The following is a 20,642-nucleotide window of genomic DNA, read 5'->3' on the forward strand; positions in this document are numbered from 1 at the left end:
GCAGCAAGCCTGAAGCCCTTCCAAACACAGGCTGTTTTGCACAAGCAAGAACACCTGGGGAAATAAAGCCAAGGGAATAGCAGAGCTCGCTCCTGCCACAAACCTGCAATGGGAAAGACAGGCAGAGAGAGCCAAGGCACAAGTGGCACCTTGGTGGTGTAAGAGCAGCAGGCAAGAACCTAGCCCAAATGGACCAGAGGACCCCTGAGAAGGGGCCATGCCCAATGCTGCTGAGGAAAAGAATAACCCTCCAGGAACCAGTGACAGTCTGCCCTTGGGGCAAAAAAAGACTTCCTCCCCCCCGGATGTGGGACATGAGGGCCACCTTCATGGAGCATGAGCAGCAGGCAAGAACCTAGTCAAAATGGACCAGAGGAGACCTGACAAGGGGCTGTGCTCAATGCTACAGAGGAAAAGATGAAACCCTCGGGGACTGGTGTTGGCCCGCCCTGGGGGCACAGAATGTTTCCTCCCACCGGATGCGGGGCATGAGGTCTACCTTTGTGGAGCAGGAGCAGCAGGCACCTAGCCAAAATGGCCCAAAGGAGCCCTGTCAAGGGCCTGTGCTCAATGCCGCAGGGGAAGACAAAAAACCCCCAGGGACTGTTCCTGGCCCACCCTGGGGGAAAAAGCCTTCCCCACCCCTGGCTACAGGGTACGAGAGGCCACCTCTGTGGTGCAGGAGCAGCAGGCAGTAACCTAGACGAAATGGACCAGAGGAGTCCTGACAAGTGGTCATGCTCAGTGCTGCAGAGGAAGGCAAAAAACCCCGGGGACCAGTGCCAATTTGCCCTGGGGGAAAATTCCTTCCTGACCCCAGAACTGGCAATCGGCTATTCCCTCAGCATGTGAGCAAGACCTGCCTCCTTGTCCCACAGGCTGGTCATGCCTCTCAGAAGATGCCCAACTCCTATTGTCCCTCAACCTGGAGCCATCTCAGGGGCGTCTGAGAGTGGCCAGAAGCCCCTGGCCTGATCGACCCTGGGGGCAAGAATCCTTCCCATGCCTGGAAGGACACCAGTGGGTGCTCCAAAGCACTGGGACACCTTGCAATATCTCTGCATTCCATTTCTTACGGCTGGTGCCCCTGGGCCCCCCAGGGCGGGGGGTGCATCAGATGAGCTTTGAAAGTGGCCCTCCGGGAGCTGACCTTGCAGCAGAGAACCTCCAACAGCCTCATCCAGCCTCCAGTCTTTCTCCCTCAGCCCCCTCCAAGTAATTACACTGGTTCCTCAAGGACTTCCTCTCTGATGTCTTCGGGCTGCCCCTGGACCAGCTCTGTCCCGAGGGCAAAGCCGGGCAGGCTGGCAGTGGGACATGGGAGGATGCCCCTTTTATCCTGCCCCAGGGCATTGTGACTGCTGCGTTGCCATGTGGTGGCACTGTGACATGGGGGTGACAGGCCTTCCCCTTGGAGGAAGGCCTTTGGGGTGCTGGCCCCGAGGTAGTCCCTGTGCCCAAGAGGGCCAGGGGGCTGTCCCTGCCCTCAGTGGCCATGCACTGGGCACAGCTGCTGGATGTCCCTGACATGTCCTCTGCCACTTGGCTCCCAAGGACAAACTAGTGCTGTTACTGTTCTCTCAGGCTATGGCAGAAACCAGGACGCGTGGGAATGGCACAAGGCTGTGTCAGGGGAGGTTCAGGCTTGACATTAGGAAACATTTCTCTACAGAGAGAGTGGTCAAACACTGGAACAGGATTCCTAGAAAGGTGGTCGATGCCTCTATTCTATTCTATTCTATTCTATATTTGGACAATGCCCTTAATATGCTTTAACTTTTGGTCAGCCCTGAAGTGGTCAAGCAGTTAGACTAGATGATCGTTGCATGTCCCTTCCAACTGAAAATATTCTATTCTATTCTATTCTATTCTATTCTATTCTAAAAAACATTAAAAATCACTGGTTAAGTATTTCATCAATGCTTCATCTATTTCAGAGGTTGATGCAATTATATTTTGGAGACAAGTACTCAGCAAGTTGTTTGGAAAACATCACCATGATCATGGAACAACACTAAAAGGAATGTTTCCAGATAATGCTTCAGTAAAGATAAATAAAAGCAAAGAGATATGTTAGGTGTTATTGTCAGGAAACACTGATTGATTGATTGATTGATTGATTGATTGATTGATTCATTCATTCATTCATTCATTCCAGGAGAACTAAGAGAGATTTAAAGAATCAAAGGGAAAAGAATTGTTTTATATTAAAGAAATGTTATCACTTGAAAAATTACTACCATTTAAAAAAACCTGATTGTCAAAGAATTTGTGTGTGAATATTTTAAACAATTCAGAACAAATATTTATCCTAAAGCAATGGAAATAAATATCAGAGCATGTTCTCTATTTTATTCCTGATATTAAAATATGTAGAATGTAGAACATAGAAGAGGCCCTGTCAGCATAAAACAAATTTGGCAATTTTTTGTTTCTCCACCTAGATCAATGCCTTGGTCCAATTCACCTCGCAACCAAGTCTTTATGATGACATGAGACATGGGGATAAAAGGAAACATTTAAGGTGAGGGGAGGAAGATGATGATAGTTATCATTGGATATTGGCACTACAGATGTAATATGTCTGGGGACATATTACAGCCTCAAGTAATTAGTCAAGTTCTGAAATATACACCATTCAAATTATTTGTTTAAAATTAGTATAAATCTTCCACCTACAAGTAGCTGGGACAGATAATAAGATAGTAAATATTCTGAATAAGAACAGATGCAACAAGACATTTCACAATTCTTACTAGGCAGTAAGTATTACTAGAGTCTGGGGAAAAAAAATGAACACTGCTTTCACATTCTATTTTAGAAAAGTGATACACATGGTGAGGAAAAAACATCCCAATTTTATAAACTGATGGGCTTAGAGCCAGCCACTACTGATCTAGAACAAGATCTTGGGGTTCAATAGATGCATGTAAGTATCAGTTTAGTGTTCAGTAGCGGTGAGTAAACCAAAAAGTGTTAGGAATTATTAAGAATTAAATGGAAAGCAGAACAGAGACATCATCATGTTATTGTATACATACATGATAGTCTGTGTGCAAAGTCTGATTTGTCAATCTCAAAAAACATTTGGAAAAGTTTCAGAAAAGACTCACCAAGTTGATCAAAGACATGAAATAGCTTTGACAAAGGAAACAACTAACTAGAGTAAAGATTCTTCAGCCCAGAAAAGAAACAACTCTGAGGTGTTATATGAGATGTCTAAAAAAAAAAGAATAAATTTTGTAGCCTGCAGAGGATGAACAAGGGATGGTTGTTCATCTTTCAATACAGAATTAATGGATATCACATGAACATAACCTGTCATAGGTTAAAAACAAATGAAAGAAGATGATTTTCCATAACATGTAATTAAGCTTTGGAATACCTTACCATGGGATGCTGTGAATGCTGAAATTCTTTATTGTTTTAAGGGAAGACTAGACAGATTCATGGCTGAGAAATCTGTTAAAGGTAAATTAAAATACGTAGAGGTCCCCTTTTCTGCAAAATGTACCTGGATTTCAAGTTCTACAAGTGGAATGTTAGGGATGATACATTTAGTCTATTCTTATATCTTCATATTCTTAAAAGTTCATTCTTTCCTACATTCTCATTTCCTGGACAGTCACTTTGGGTCAGAGGCAGGACAGTGGGCTAGTCTGACCCAGTATAGTCATTTGTATAATAGATATGCAGTGAAAAACTCTGTGATCTTTCTGATGTTTAGAAATGATATGAGATGTAGAAGTTCTATAAACTGACAAGACTGGATGAAGGACTTCACATATTTTCCCCAGCCCAAAGGCAGAGTCACCTCTATACTTGAATTTAATAGCTTAGTTTTTATTTTACAGTTACACATTAAATAAATATTTTGCTGGTGATCTGAATAAAGTTATATCAGAGCTTTGACTATGTCATTAAAAAAAACACTGGAACCTCATATATGTGGTTATGATGTCATTGAAAAATGTCTATATCATATGTTTAGCCAACACATATAGCCAACAATTTCATTATTCTAGTTACTGTAATGCCTGAGCTCTTTATACAAAATTGCCAGACTCCCTCTTTTTTCTGCTTTCCCCATTTCTTCCTTCCTCCCTAGCCTGTGAATTCCTTCCTTCCTTCTCTAGCAGAATTAGGCTCTGCTCCACTTTTGCAAAAATTTTAACTCTTTATTGTTTTCCACAATGAATATTCTCCACCATCTTTTGGAGCAAAGGTAAAGTACTCTGTTATGATGCTGGTAAGAAACAGGTCCATTTAATTTCAAAGTTTGCCTTATTTATTTTACAGCAATTAATTTTCCCCTGTTTTTTTCTAAACCTGAACACATGTGTCATAACAATGGGTAATATGGACAGCATCTAACCAGCAGCGTCACCTTTGTGGTACAGTAATGTTAATTCCCCACCTCAGGCTTTTTTCCTTTTTTTTTTTTTGAGTGCTCAGGTTGATTCAGATGTTATCCCATTATTTCTGTCACAGGAGAAATACTCTCAGTAAACAGCAATATTGGAAAATCTAGGGAATAAAGAACTCTACATTACTATTTGTGCCACTCTGTTTCACAACCTTAGTGCTAGAACTAGCTGTCCTACTTGTAGCAACAAGAACTACAGACCTCTGCAATATTATCACCACTTTAGAAGATTTTACAGTTTTTAAGGCAAAATCTGGAGAAAAAACAACTGAAGTCCAGTAATTCTTGTGATCTTAAAGTATGATTTGAAACTTATCTGCACATAGCGTGCAAGTACAAGTATCTGTGCATAATGTGGAATTTTGAATCATTGCTCTGTTCTCATTTTTGGAAACAGAAATCTTGGAGTAATTTCTTGTCTTGTTATGAGTGTACAGTATGTTTTAAATGACTCAGAAACTTCCCTTTGATAACATTTTAGTCTGCATTTTATCACAGTGACACAAAAAAACCTCCCTGTGGGTTTCATACAAAATTTTTGGAGAAAAATCGCTAGGTTTCATTATTTTTCAAGTAGGCTGTCATCACCACAACCAGATGATCTATACAATGTATCTTAAGGATCTACTAAACCTTATAATAATTAGATATTTACATAAAAAAAATCTTTGGGAAAGTTTCATATTTTTGCTTACTTAATCCTAGAACTATACACAGAGGACCCTGAGTTCATGCCGGCAGTGTGCCCAGGCGGCCAAGAAGGCCAACGGCATCCTGGCCTGTATCAGAAATAGGGTGGCCAGCAGGAGCAGGGAAGTGATCGTGCCCCTGTACTCGGCACTGGTGCGGCCGCACCTCGAATACTGTGTTCAGTTTTGGGCCCCTCACTACAAGAAGGATGTTGAGATGTTGGAACGTGTCCAGAGAAGGGCAACGAGGCTGGTGAGGGGTCTGGAGAACAAGTCTTATGAGGAGCGGCTGAGGGAACTGGGGTTGTTTAGCCTGGAGAAAAGGAGGCTGAGGGGAGACCTCATCGCGCTCTACAACTACCTGAAAGGAGGTTGTAGCGAGGTGGGTGTCGGTCTCTTCTCCCAAGTAACTGGCGAAAGGACGAGAGGAAATGGCCTCAAGTTGCACCAGGGGAGGTTTAGATTGGATGTAAGGAAAAATGTCTTTACTGACAGAGTGGTTAAACATTGGAACAGGCTGCCCAGGGAAGCTGTTGAGTCACCATCCCTGGAAGTATTTAAAAGACGTGTAGATGAGGTGCTTAGGGACATGGTTTAGTGGGCATGGTGGTGTTGGGTTGACGGTTGGACTCGATGATCTTGGAGGTCTCTTCCAACCTTAATGATTCTATGATTCTTTAATAAATACTAAAAAAAGAGCAAGAAAATAATTCTGCTATTTCAATGTACTTTGCACAAATACTTCTGTCATATTCTGAAAAAAAAGTCTTTTCATTAACTGTTCACTGAAGCCCAAGCTGCCTACTAGGCTAGGTGCCTTCTAGGTGTCCACCCAATGAACCTAATAGCTAAAAGGAGAGAGTTTTCCATATTTTCTTATGCATGTTTCTATTGCTTAGATTCCTTAAATAGCCTCACAATCTTCAGATTGCTCCATTATTCTTACGGCTATTGCAGACACATCAAACCTTTATATTTTAGATGTCTTTTTTGAATCCCAATAATGTACTAAAATCTATTTCTTCCTTATGATGAATTATTTAGTACAAATTTATTTAAGATAAAAATTATTTTGCAAGCTGAAAGAGCCATTTTTTCTGTTGGCATGACTCCGTAGACCTTGCTCTCATGAAGCCTGTATCTTGTGTCTTACTGAAGTGGAGGAATTATTTTTGCATGAAAAATGGTTAAGGAAGAAAGCACTTTTTTTAAAATCTAGACTCTTTGGGACAAAGTGAAAGCTTTTGCTTATTCTTAACAAAATTGAAACTCAAGTTTCCATTTTGAAAATTACTTAACTTACTCAAGGGAAGTAGAATTGCTGTGAAGCAGAGACTTTGAGAAATGGCTAGGATAGCTAAATCCTGAAGGAATATCTAGAATTGCTCTGTATCCATATTTGTCTGAATGGGTGTATACATTTATTGTCTATGTGCACCACATCCATTATAACTAGACACATCAATAATGCATTTAAAACTAATGAAAGAAGCACTTTTCTGTTAAACTATGAAAGCTGTGAAATTCTACACTGAATTAAATTGTCAGTGCCAGAAAAACTTAAAAAAAAAATTACTTGGCTTTTTTACTTTAATGAAATTCAACCTTGATTAGACAGAACATTTTTATTCAGATTCTTAAAATACGTTATGTTATTTACTTTCAAATTTATTAATACAATAAAATACAAATTCTTGAAACAAAGGAGAAATATAATTACTTTGTTGTGCATCTTTTAATAACACAGCTCTTAAAAACTGGCTAGTGAAATATGAATCTTGTTTCTCACTATTCTGTTGAGATAAATTTCAGGCAAAGGCTTTTTATTAGTGTATCCAAAAAGAGATAAACTAATCATAGTTTTAAATCTCAAATTATAATGTATATATTCAGCAGAAATAGATTTATTTTTTCCTTGCTTATAGTTAAGAAAGAGTCATCCATGGTCTCACAGTATGTACCCAGAACTCATGACAATAAATTCAACAGTATTTGTTAGGAATAGACCTTGTATTGTAATTACATGATATGAAGTTTCCTGAGTTGCAGCACAAGTCTGTAAAGTATGACATTTGCAGGCATAAACTATATGGATGATCTAAGGATATAAGGGAAGCTCCTTCTTATCTATCTTCTATCATGCAGCTCTGTTTTCGCTCACCTTTGAGTTTTTTGTTGGTTTGTGTTTTGGTTTTTCTCTCCTTTTAAGCATTTGAAAAAAACTAAGCGGGACCTTTCAGAACATTGACATTTGCTGGAGATATTTTAGCATTCAGAAACTTCTTGGGGAAGGTAAAAATTAGGAGGTCTACTATCAATATGAAAACGTCCTTCGCGAGTAAAAATGTTAAAAGTAAAATTATTCATATGCTGATAGCATATTACCCAGGATGAGTGATGGACTCCACAGAGAGAATTGTTACCGTGTACCTTCTGCAGTTCAAAAGCTTTGAAAGCCAGCCTTTCCACACTGTTTTTTTCCCCTAGTTCTGTAAGGTCTGGCATACTGCAGGCAATGAAAAATTATATATAATATGGACACTTTTATTACAGGCCAGGGATGCTGGTACAGACTCTGATCATATGTAGGCAGCTTGAGTCCATTAGCCTTTACTAGCTCTGTCTCAGCAGTAGTCCTGCAAAGTCTGCGTAAAACTCCGTATTGCTCCATGTTAGCTTATTAGCTTATTATTTGCATAGAGATAACTCATGTCTTGCGCTTCACTGAAACTAATGAGTTCTCCAAAACCACAGCCTCTGAGAAGTGCAGTGCAAAGACGTCCGAATGACCCTACAGAGCTAGCTCTTGTCCCTCAGAGCTTATTAGTGCAAGCCTTGTGCATTTACCTCCTCTCTCCTTACCTGTTTCATGAAACCTCCTCACCTACCTGCTGGCCAAACAAAATACTTAGCCTACTGCATTTTGTGCAGTCTATTATGAAGCTTTCCAGGTGCCAGTTAAAATTTCTCCTTTGCCTGTTTCCATCCTAAAGCCACCGGTTGGTCTTCACTGGTTTAAAATAGCTCACATTAAAATGTAACGTGTGCCACTGCAGAATGAGATTAAGTTTTTTACAATTAAAATTCTAGGTTTGAGATGTGATGATGAGTGTAGTATAGGAGCCTTTGTAGAACAGGATAATTGGAATTTAATTGCCCAATTTGAATTTGGACAGAACACTAGGGGTGAGAAGCCTGCAGTAGGGAAAAGCAACATCTGATTCCAATTATCAGATTTTAGCTAACTTTCCTAAGTTAAAGGTTTTTTTATAAATGTATAATGCCAAATATAAGAAATAACATAATAATAAAAAGGAAAACAGAAATCATAGAGCTATCAATCTAAGAAAAGGCATAAAGTAAGATTACAGCTCATACAGATTTATGGAGAGTATGACATAAAGGTTGCTCTTTCAAGTGTACTTATTTGTGTTAGAATTTCTTAAGAGTAGTAGATATAGAACCAGCAGATGAATCTTGAGAACTTCCAAGAAATTGTACTGTAAACCAAATGTGACATTATGTCTGGCAGCATTTTATTGTATCTGGAGCACATAACATTTTCTCCTGTGATTCTAACTGAAGTTGCATTCCTTCCATTTTATCTTCAGGGCTGTTTTAATATGAAGTCTGACACAAAATTAAGAAATACATTATTTGGTTTTGCCTAAGAAGCAGTCCAAAAGTCTAGAGGAATACATTAGAATACCTGTAAATGTCTGTCATTTGTAGTTTACTTACTGTCAAGTAATAATAAACACAAAATAGTGCTGTTTGGGAAAAATAACTTTTTTCATTGGGCGGTTTTAGTTAAATATCTATTAGGACTCATCTTAAGGTTAAAAAAATACCTAATGAGGGACACCCAAGCTGTGATTAGTTACAAAATTCATAAGGATTTCCAAAATTCCTTCTCTGCCTTGCAGAATACTGTATTTTTAGTGTGAAGTATGAACATGGACTACTGTTTTTTTTTTTCTTGTAAACTATACTTGATCTAAAAGTTTTTAATAGATATCAGCTAGCATCTGAAATGTTGGTATCTGCTCTGAAATGAAACCTTTGAGGTTCTCCCATCAATAATGTATGTATGCAGTTATATTATGATGCTTATTGAGTGAAGTGTTTTCCACTTCTAAGTGCATTCTCTTTCCAAATTTCAGATTTACTCTATATTTGACGGTTGGAATAAATTCTGTCTATGAATGACTCAACTTCAAAACGTTTTGTTTGCACTGCAGAATATGATACACTCTCCATTGGGAAGCTGCTAGTCTGGCAGGTTTAGCTGGTTTCCCCACTGACTTACCAAGTGTTATGCAAGCATTGCTATCCCATGACTTGAACAGCTCCTGTTACTTTTACTTTAGGTACGGAAACACAGAGTTTTAAAACATCTTGTAAATAATAAGGTCCTTCATGAAAGTTAAGTGCATAATTTCAAGATTCCTATAAGTGATACAAAGGTCTGTATGGAATAAATATGATTTCACTTTCTTTAAGTGTAAGTTATATGCCTTTATTATTTTTAAACAGAATATCCTTTTCTCTTGCAAATCTTTAAATATGCAGTATGTCATTTAAGACCATGGTTTGGCTTTTGAATTTGCTATGATCTGCAAAATATTTTCCTGAGGAAAAGGTGGATTACCCAACATTAAAATGAACTTTCTTTCTGTGGGTGAGTAGATATAGGGAGGAATAATTCAGAAACAAAATATATGTTGAGTCCCAGGCTATATCATCCAGGCACATATATATGCACATTATAAATCTCTCAGTCACAGAGGATGAGTACCATCCAGAGGAAAAAAAGTCTTTAAAAAAAGGAAGCAATACTGATTTAATAAAACCAGTTGTTATCTAAGTCATTCAGATGGAGTGATGGGTTGCGTATTAAGGAACTGCGGGGTGTGCTAGAATGGCAGAAATACTTCTTTCAGATAGGTTATTTTAAAAGGCAAATCACTATTAACTTTCATGAAAATATTTTTGTTATATAACCAATAAAAATTGACCAATGCGAGGGAGTTTTATACAGTGAAATGAGCCATACTATCTCCTGTTTGCATGCAAGGAGAGCTAATAAAATTCCCTGGACTAGAGCTAGCATTTCTGGCCTCTTCAAAAAAGAAATGCAAACCAAAGAGACCATGAGGGAGTCTGGAGGAAAAGAGGCTGCTTTTTGGTTCTCCAGGAGCAAGTCAAAGAAAATAAACGTTAATACATTTGTTCAATTGCATAATTAAACTTGCACTAGAAAAGAGAGAGGCTTTTCTTTAATCTGTTGCACTACATGGGAAATTGTAAAGAAGCAAGAGATTTTTATTTATTTCATTAAATAATTTTGTAAATAAACTATACGATATCAGGTCTGGAACCCATTTGACTGACATCACTACAGCTGGCCAGCCTGTCACAGTGCTTACGGCTGAAGTGAAAAACAGTCATAGTTTTTAAGCTTCCACTTCTGTAAACATTTCCTGTTCCATTGAGTTATTTTCGGAGTTTTAATGCGCAGTGGTTCCAAAGAAGAGGTGCCAACGAGTAGAGTATAAAAAGCAGTATTGAAAATCACTTACTTTAATTTAGTAGAATATTATATATTAGATGGCAGAGTGCCTTTCAACTTAGCTATATATTCCTTTATTTCTGACATTATTTGATTTATTAAATATTTGCTCTTTTGTGCCTGATGGACACAAAGTATGGCCTCACAGTTCAAAAGGAGAACAAATGAGAGGGTCCATCAGAGTTATATTCAAGACCTAGAACGAAGGGCTTCCTAAGAGCTAAACTTAAGTTATAGGTCATTAATGGACAATATTCAAACCATATCCACTGTGCATCCTCTTTTTTCATTTTCATTTCCACTATGCTTCTAAGTTACAAATTTCTAGACTTTAAAAATTGGAACGATTTAAAAGTAAAAATAAATACTGCTACACTTAAAACTAAGAGGACATCAAAGTGACTGAGATTTATACAGTAGATGGTAGGGACAATATTCTGTAGGAAATTGAATTTTGGAGTGTAGATAAAGAGTAGGTCATAGGGCAATGGTCATGACAGAGATGTTCACAAGACAACAGTGGCACTTTATTGATAGTAATATTGGAGTCTGGAAATACAAGTAGATTGCAAGAACATGCAACCCATATTAACGTATCAGAGGTTTTTGTACTTTTCCAGGGTTTCATGCATAAGAGTGTAAGGCATCTGCTACAGATGTTGGCTTATGCACTAAATAGCAGGATATAAAAACACTCAGGGGATTTAGGCTTCTGAGAGCTTACAGGTCATTTTTGAAAATGGGATTGGAACCTACTCTTAAGTCAGTTATTTAGTTATCATTTATTCATTTGTTAGATCTTCTATTCAGTGTTTGAGCTTTTAGTCCTTTAGCTCAACTCATGGAGGCTTTTACTGTTTTTGTTGAATGGCCTGAGTCGCATTCCTCAAGCAAACCCACAATGGGTGGTCATAATACGTTGGCAGTCTGGGAGAGTCCATCAATAACAAATAGCTCTTAAATAGCATGTATCATGGGTGGTCCAAGAATTTCCTGGGAGGGACAGTTTCAGGAAGACGCTGTGGCTAGATTGGGAGCAGTGCTCTCTGTTTATAGATGTATTCTCCATTTAATTCTGCTAAGTGTGGCTAACCTTGTGACAGCCACTCCACTGGGAAGGAGAGAGACATTATAGAAAAAGAAGATTCTACAAACATAACAACTCCATATGACATGGTCTTATAGTTCACAGTCTCATTTTAAGGCATACTTTGGTTAACTGGCTTTTTATTTTTCAGTGAAGAAAATCAGAGTTTACAACTCTAAATTTGTAACTACGGAGGCAGGTATAGTTACTGGATTGTGGTAAGGTAGTGAAAGATCAGAATATCTGATTACACAACTTGTAATATCCTTAAAAACAGATAAACTCTTTACATTAATTAGTGTAGTCGCATTCTTCCAAAAGAATACTGTTTTGCTTCGTAGTACCGTATACAGTTGCACCCTTGTGCTGCTCTCTTGCCAAACCACAGAATTTTTCAGACCTTGAAGTTGAAGGGAATTTGTGTGCCAAACTGCAAAAATTATATTTGCTTAGTATGGGAGTGAATCACTTTGATTACCTTGTTATTAGAGCAGAGTTTCTTTTTGTTGACGGTTTCTTAAGAATGACACTACCTCCAATAGTACAGCTCCTTTTGTTTAAAATATCAGTGGTGCTATTGCTAATGGTTTCAATGCCTTCCATGTATCCCCCATATGTCAGTGCATTTATCCATTCTTAGTGGTTTATATTAACATACTTATGTCAGAGATGGTAAACTGTGAAATTTAGCCATGACAAATGAGCAAAGTAGCCATTTTTTTCCTTTCCAGTAGTCTGGGTAATATATGTTTATTCTGCATTAAATGTCATCTTATGTCTGCCTTTTTATAAAATGCCAATCCTGCAATAGCAAAAACAATTATGTTAAGTGAAACAAAATGAAGAAAAAACAGAAAAAGCATGTTGCTATAAACAGCTATTAGGGTTGAATCATACTAGAGTTTTGTGAATGTTTTCATTTTAGCATGTCAGTTGTTTATTAATTTCTGACTTTTTTTGCTCTTTGGACAAATTATTAACACATGTTTTTCTTCTCAGCTCTCAAGAAAAAAATGTTTCAATATTTTTAAAGTAAAAAGTGAGCAAAAAGACTTATTGTTTGCACTTTTTGTGTGCTTGTTCTTGTCTGTCTTCAAAAATATGAACACTTCAGCAGCATGAAATAGATGCTAAAATCGTAGCAAGGATCTGGTATTTTCATGAAGTATCTTTCATTGGTTTATGAGAAGAGACAATTGTAGTTTTCTGCTGCATCATGTTGCATATGTAGAACAAACCTGATATGAGTCTTTATGCTGTCATAAATGTCATAAACTACACTGCATTAATATTAGTTAGTTCTAGCACACAAAGTGGCCTTAAGGTCAGTTAGGAATGAGCTATTGGTAATTTTATGGTTGGTTATGCAAGCATATAAGCCAGCCTATTGAGTTATTGAAATCTGTAACATGTCTCCATTTGTTCTTATCCCCCTACTTCTCTGATAATATGAGAATAGAAACAGACTAGCGAAGTCTTTCTTTTAGCTGTAATTAGGGTTGTTTCCTTTTGTCATTTGCTGTTTAGAAATCCACAGCTAATTAGGCTACAAAAATGAAAGGTTCTTCCAAGATCCACACTGATCATTGATGTTGCAAGTGCAAATTTGACAATATGTTTGAATTTACTGCAAGTTTACCTGATAAAGAATTCAGAAAAGTTAGCTCTTGTTTTCTTTTCTTTCTGAAATTCCTAATGTGAATCTGAAACCAACTGTTGCCGCACAACAGGTTGATTTCACAGTTGATTTCTTGGGTGGTGTGGTCACTCCTCTGTATGTTAGTGTTTATGAAAGAGTAAACTATCCCTTTTTGATTTTTGAATTTACATCACTGTTGTTTGCTACATAAGTAAGACTTTCTGTATGTACACACGCTTGTAGAGATAATTGGAAAATCTAGAATTTACCATTTTATTCTGAAGAAAGCTTCAGGTCTGACTAATATTGCCAAACTACAGATGTTCAGACATGTTCAGAGTTCTTACATGGCATTTGAATGTTTGTTCAGCAAAAATACACGTCTCTGAAGATGGTGAGGGGGGGTGGGAATGCAGTCTTGTAAACTAACGTTCTTTGTAGGAGGCATATTACTAGTATAGAGGAAACAAAGCTGTTATGTGGTTTATTAATGGTCCGGTTCCATCCCAGATCCTGAAAGTGTTGGCCTGATCTATGGTGAAATTAGCATCATAGATTTAAGCACGTTAGGAAAATTGGTGTTTACCATGTGTACTTGTGTACCTTTAACCATTTGAGGCTGCCATTACAGCCTGCTTATAATTGCGATGCTATAAATATTGTCACTTGTCATTGAAGACTTTATTCCTTCATGCTATTTAAGAAATGCAGGTATTTTTTAAAAGTTAATTAATTCTTTGGGCAAAATGAAAGCCTTTTTTCTGATGGGTAATGGCAAAGAAACCTTTCATGGGATTGCAGAAAGTGAAAGTAAATTCATGATCTCTTTGTGCTTTTACATGTATTTGAACATTTCTAAATGGGAAGTTAATTTAGGCAGCAATCTTTTCCTGTCAGTACAGCTGAAAAAATATTTTTACACAGCTAGATCCCATATATGATCTGATACCATGCTGAGGTAAATGGGCCAGGGATAATTAAATCTTTTAGAACTGTTGGCAGCACTTTTTGATTTCCATGCGTCCTTATCCTAGCTGCTCCATCGTCATTTCAAATAGTCTCTGATTGGTTGGTGGACTGGGCTGTTGGCTCTGCTGGACAATGCATAACCTTGGCTTGAATGCTACTTTGCTTTGGAAATTCAGCATTGATGATATGCCATTTTTGGCTTACTTTTGTAAGTCATTGCAAATGCTGTCAAATACAGTTTGAAAAGAAAGTATATATTGGCTTAGTTACCTATACAGCTCCTGATCATAACTGTCCCTATTGAAAATCAGCTTAATATTAATCTTGCCTGTGATACTGAGGTGCAACATTCTAAGTGTTTCAAGGGACTGTTCACGAAATCTCTTACCAGTTCGCTAGTGGATTTTTAAAAGATACTATGCTAAGAAATTTTTCAGACAGTGAAGTATCTGCAGAATGGCTCATGTATCTCTATCTCATATTAATGGACCATGGATGCTGAGGATGAAGAATGAATGGTAGCCTGATGTTATCAACAGTCTGTACTTTTATTCTTTGCCTTATATCAAGTGGCAGAACAAGATCAATCACAAAAGTATTTGCAACAAAACCAAACTGTTACCTCCATCTTTGCTGGTTTGTTTTTAATTACTCTCTATATAAAAATTATAATAATGGAAAACTGATAAGCTACCATGTTATCAAGAAATTGTTATATGTCAAGAGTTGTATGCTTGTCAAAAGCTTTGGCAGGGCAGTGAGATTACCAGAAATATACTCACCATCTAGGCTTCTGCGTAGCATTTGATCTGCAAGAAAACGATGCCCTTTGGAAACTGCATGGGTGCTGAGTCAGCAGCGGAGCTGGAAGGAAGTGGGAAGAAAGTAGGTCGATGAGAGTGAATTATATGTAGGTAAGGTAGGAGTAGCAAGGGAAAGAAAACAAAGGGAGCCAACAAGAAAAAAGTGGACAGAATTACCCATTTTGACTGAATTCCAGACATTTATTAAGGACATATTTCTTTGGGACCAGCACTAGGGAATTTTCTAAACCTCCAACAGATGATCCAGAGAGTTTGCAACAAGGTAAAAACATATATATTTTTAAAGAAATGACTTCACGAGTGTCATTGCTTGATTCATTGTGTGTATGCTTGATTCAGACAATTTCTTGCCGCAGCATGTAGTTAAAGAAAATTCAGAGATTGCTTACCCTGCCTTGTTATGGATTGTCTTTGTGCTATAGAGGGATTCTATGGTCAATATGTGGGCAGCCTGAGTATTGGAATTTCACATCAGACCTGCATTCAGCATACCCAAAGCTAAATATTCCAAGTTCCAAAGAAACTTAATCTGTGTTTGACATTAGCAATTTGTGTTGAATGCCCATTTTAGGCTATTTTTTGGAGACATGCAAGGCATATTATTATAGCTGATGTAATACGGTCTTTTTTTTTTTTTAACTGAAAGGTTATATCAAGAATAATAATATAGCTATAGATCAAATGTTTTGAAACTAGTAAATCTTTTCAATTTAAAGAATTGTGATATTAAAGAATAATAGCTGTCTGTCTCTTTGCATTTTTAAATCACAGTCATTTTTTTCCACTTGTCTGTGCGTCCTCATTATGCTGCTCAGAGTAAACATATAAGAATTTCTCCAGACCTGTCTGTCTGTGAGTCTGTATGGAGTCTTTGGTTGTTCTGTGAAAGAACTTTATCCAACATTGACATTTTCTATTAATAACCTGCAAGAATTAATACTCTGGAAGACTAATAGTATATCCTACATGCATGTTTTCTCTTACTTTATATTACTATAACAGTAAACCTCAAAGATTATTACAATTATGTTTATAATCTTTACAGGGGTAATTTTCTTTGGCATTCAAGCATCATCTTTTTGATGTTCCCATTTTAGGTTTTAATTTAGTTTTGAATCAATTAGATTAATTTCTATCCGTGAATGTCAAATTAGATCAGTGTAGCACTAATAAACACTTTGCAGCATTCCACAATAACTGTTTTGTTCTTTTAAATAGAAGGGCAGGCTAGTGAATTATTCATTGCAAAGATGCCTGACACAGATGAGTTGTGCTCCTGTGTAAGCAAGATGCTCAAAGCTTGATGCAGAGACAAACTTTTCAAATTTGGTAGTGAAAACAACTAGCTTAGGTCTGATGCAATGAAAAAAAGAGGGGAAGGTGGTGGCATGGTCAAAGTGATGGAATTCTGATTTTTGTTTTGAATCAAGGGGTGACAATAGCAGAGGAAAGGAAGGATGAAAACAATTAGCAAGCTGAGGAAAAAGGATATTGTTGCAATGAGACCTAGACTTAGATAAATGAATGTGGAAGACCATATCCTTGAGATCTTAAGCAGAAAGAATTTGTAGGACTAACACATAACCTCGAGGTGATGATATAGAAGGAAATTGAAGTTGCAGATGATCTCCAATTTATCTGTCCCAGTGACAAGTTGCTGTCTACAATGATGGAGAAGGTTTGAGCAAAAATTGCAGTGGAAGAGAAATGAGGATCCTTGTTCTAATCTTATTGGACTTGAAATAATGGTGAATCATTAAACAAGTGTGGAGATAGGTTTGGAATAGAGGTTTGACTGTGAGTCACGCTTAGAGAAACAGTAGTTTGACATTATCTGAAGTTAAGATGTAAAAGGGGGTGGGAAGAGAAAAGTAAGGGCAGACTTCTGTGAGATGCAGGGAATTGACTGGGAAATGAGAATGCTCTTCTGAAGGACTGATTTATGTAGCAGAAAGATAATCAGGACAGAGAAGAATCAAGGAAGCCGAGAGATCTAGACTCCAGGAAAAGCATTGTCAGCTGTATTGAAGGCAGCTTGATAGATGGAAGCAAAAAAGGATGACACATTTATTCTCAGTTATGGCTAGGAACAGATCATTAGAAGGATTGTCAGGAATCATTTCAATGAAATTCAAGGGCAAAAGGTACATTAGAGAAAAGGACTGGAAAAAAAACCCACCAAACCTGACTGCAAACAGCACATTCTTCGTCATTAAGTAAATGAGAGATGATCTGTAACTGGAGAAACAAGTGTGGACAACAGCAGGCCTTTTAAGGACACAGAAACTAAGGAATGTTTACATTGGAAAGAGGAAGAGCCAGATGACATTGATATGTTAATAAGTAATGGAGACAATAAAGGAAATAAGTTAATGTGTGAGAGTGGGCCTCTGAGGCAAGGGAAGGAGAAGAGAAGAGAAATTTCTTGACTGACAAGGAAGCAAGCATTGCAGTAGGGGAAAAGAAAAAGAAGACAAAAGTTGGAAAATACTGTGGAGAAATAAAGATGGTTAGGAAAGAAGCAATGGGGATTACAGACATGAAATTTCATGCTAGAAAAGTAGCATTATTTAGCCAAGGTAGTAACCACACCGAAAGCAGAGAAAGAAAATTCTCAGAGTCTTAATTGAAAGACTTGTTTACAGTTCCTACAGTTAAGGCTGTGCTGCTCATCTGCTCAACTGAAGCAGCACAGTTAGCAGGGTCTGAATTAGATTGACGTTCTTGGATCTATATACATACTAAACAAACTTTATCTGTCATTAGGGCAGGGTTTGTTGGGTTTTTCTATTGCAATTCCTGGTAAACCATATTTTATCTTCTGTAGAATTTGTCTTTGAGATCTGTCCTCATAAAAATAGAAGAGATAACCCTTCATGGAATATGCCAAGATCTTTACAAATGTTTTTTGTTCAATCTTTTTTGGTATTATGTATCATTATGCAAAGTGTTGTGAAACTTATGCTTTTGGGGAAGAGGATGGAGTAGAGTCGTCTTCTTTAAAAGTCTCTAGAATGCTTTCCTCTCAATTTTAACATAGATCAGTTTGAGACTCTTGAAAAACTTTCTCTATTAGCTATGCAGGGCAATATAATATTCCTTATGGATTAAACTTTATAGGAATGATGGCAACTCTAGGATATGCTGTTCCAAAGTGATTCATCAGTCTTACAACTTATTTAAGTTTTGACTTTGTCAAATGAAATAAGAACCAAAGGAAAGGATTTGCTTTATGGATATAATTCTTACCAGTGATAGCTTATGCCGTTAATAAATGTTTGGATAATTACATGTCGAAATAGTTATACTTTATGTTGTCCCATATGAAATACTAGATTCCCAGAAGGCTAATTGCACCATCCTACTCTACACTTATATATGGAAGATATTATTAATCTGGTTGATTGTGTTTATTCAAAAGGTACCTTTGAAAGGTGAGGCATTAGCACTGTGCATACCTTTCAGACCTTGACAGTTTAATGTTCTTGACTTTGTACTGGCACTTAAAAAAAAAAAAAGAAGAAAAGTTTATTTGTTTCCATCTGCAAAATCTTTTGTTCCTGAAGGAAATACATCTACTAGGTAAATATGTAATAAGATTTTTCCCTGTTTCTGGTCTGTGACCGAAAGGAGAAATCTTAGTCAGACAAAACTACAGAGAAAAATGTATTTAGATCACAGGTTTGTTCTTTGGAATATATTGGGATATATTTGACAGTGATTTGACTTAAACTTATTCTTCAAAAGAAGTATAAACAATTTAGCACATCAGAGTACTAAAACATTATGTAAAATAATTGTATTCAATTAAACTCACTAAATGTAATAAAAAAGAAGTAGAACAGAACCTGGAAGGAAAGAAAGAAACAAAGAACAATTGTGTATTCACACAAAATTTTAGTGCAAAGCTTTAAAGTTCAGGAAAGGGTAGAACTGATATTTATTTTTATAAGGTGAAAAGGTCTTAAAACATTAAAAAAAATGAAAAAAATACTAAAAAAAAGAACAGTAACTATGAGGTGAATAAAAAAGAGATGTGCCTTGTATTTGCAAGACAATGACATTAGAAATGAAATACATTTCACCAAGAACAGTAATAATTAAACACAAATTGAATTTTGCTCTAATAGCCATATGGGAGAAAGCTTGTGTTGTGGAACAGTAGATTCTCATGTTATTGTTTACATGTAAAATGCGAAGGATTATCTGGATTACTGTACATAAGGAGAGACTAATAGTAGTAGTAGTGTCAAACATACTTTTGTGAGTAGATCCAATTTTCCAGACTTATGACTTGAAAATTATAGGTTTAAATCCCAGAGTTCTGGGAAAGAAATTGTTTTAGTAAGTATTCTAATTTAAAAAGAAATAGCATATTATTAATTTACACCAGAGTCATTTTCTAATACATGTTAAAATTTAGAGAAAAACTGGAAAAGAGCTCAATTAATTATACAAGGAATTTCAGTCCTTTAGAATACAAAATATACTCACAGGATTGAATACTCTGGGTTTGACAAATTTTCATCAAATGTTTATAACAGATCCACAGTGCTATTTTATTTGGCTGTGGAGTCTGCTTTTCAGGCCAAGAGCTTGGGGTTTGATTGGCCTAAATAGCACATTATACAATATGTATGGTGAAAAGTCTTGATATTTGGAGACAGGATCTCTTTCTAAATACGGATCTTTGTTTAAAGGTTAATCATTGTAGTTGTACTTAATTTTACAGTGATTTCAAAATATAAGCAAGGGTGCTTTCATGTTTTGTGTGCTCAAAGTACAGGATTGAAACTATAGACCTTGCTCTGATTGACATCAGTGGAAACAGCTGTCTGTTTCATTTGGAGCAATATTGTGTCCAGAGGCTGTCATGAAATTTTAATAAATAGTAGCAAAGCCTACTAGAGCAGTACCTAGAGCCACAATCGTGATGTTATATAACATAAGAAATGGGGAACCCAAATACACAAAATAACACTGTTCTTTGTGAAAAGGTGCACATACGATTGGTTTTTTAGAACTTATTCAAGAAAATGTTAAAATCTTGAAAGTGTGAAGAAAGATTCTTGTAATCATTTTCTATGTGAGTATTCCACACAGGTGCGGTGGGACTGATTTCCATAAGTTTTCATGCACATCTAGGTATCTGGTAATTAACTTGACAGAATTAGATGTGTAAGGATAAAATTAAAACCTGACCTGCAAACCTTGGCAGCAAACAAGACCCCAGACTTTTATAGCCTCTGGAGTACCACAGGACATGTTCCTAATCTTCCATTGTATGCTGTTTGAAACTCTTAGAGCATATGCCGCCTCTCTTCTTAACTATCCAGTGGAGGTAAAGCTCTTCTGCTGCAGTGCTTTGCATATTCATCTTCTACGTTAGTTACTGCGTTTTGGTTTATGTTGCATGTGTTGACATTTTAGTGTTAA

The 20,642-nt window shown here is 37.0% G+C and overlaps 1 protein-coding gene across 1 annotated transcript in view; it reads left to right on the forward strand.

Moving 5' to 3' along the window:
- The window catches only part of WDR27 (WD repeat domain 27), a 173,431-nt gene that overhangs the window by 91,721 nt on the left and 61,068 nt on the right, over positions 1 to 20,642 (forward strand). The gene's annotated exons all lie outside the window — the stretch shown is intronic.

Source organism: Pygoscelis adeliae, unplaced genomic scaffold, assembly GCF_000699105.1.
Source record: "Pygoscelis adeliae isolate BGI_AS28 unplaced genomic scaffold, ASM69910v1 Scaffold77, whole genome shotgun sequence".
NCBI lineage: Eukaryota > Metazoa > Chordata > Aves > Sphenisciformes > Spheniscidae > Pygoscelis > Pygoscelis adeliae.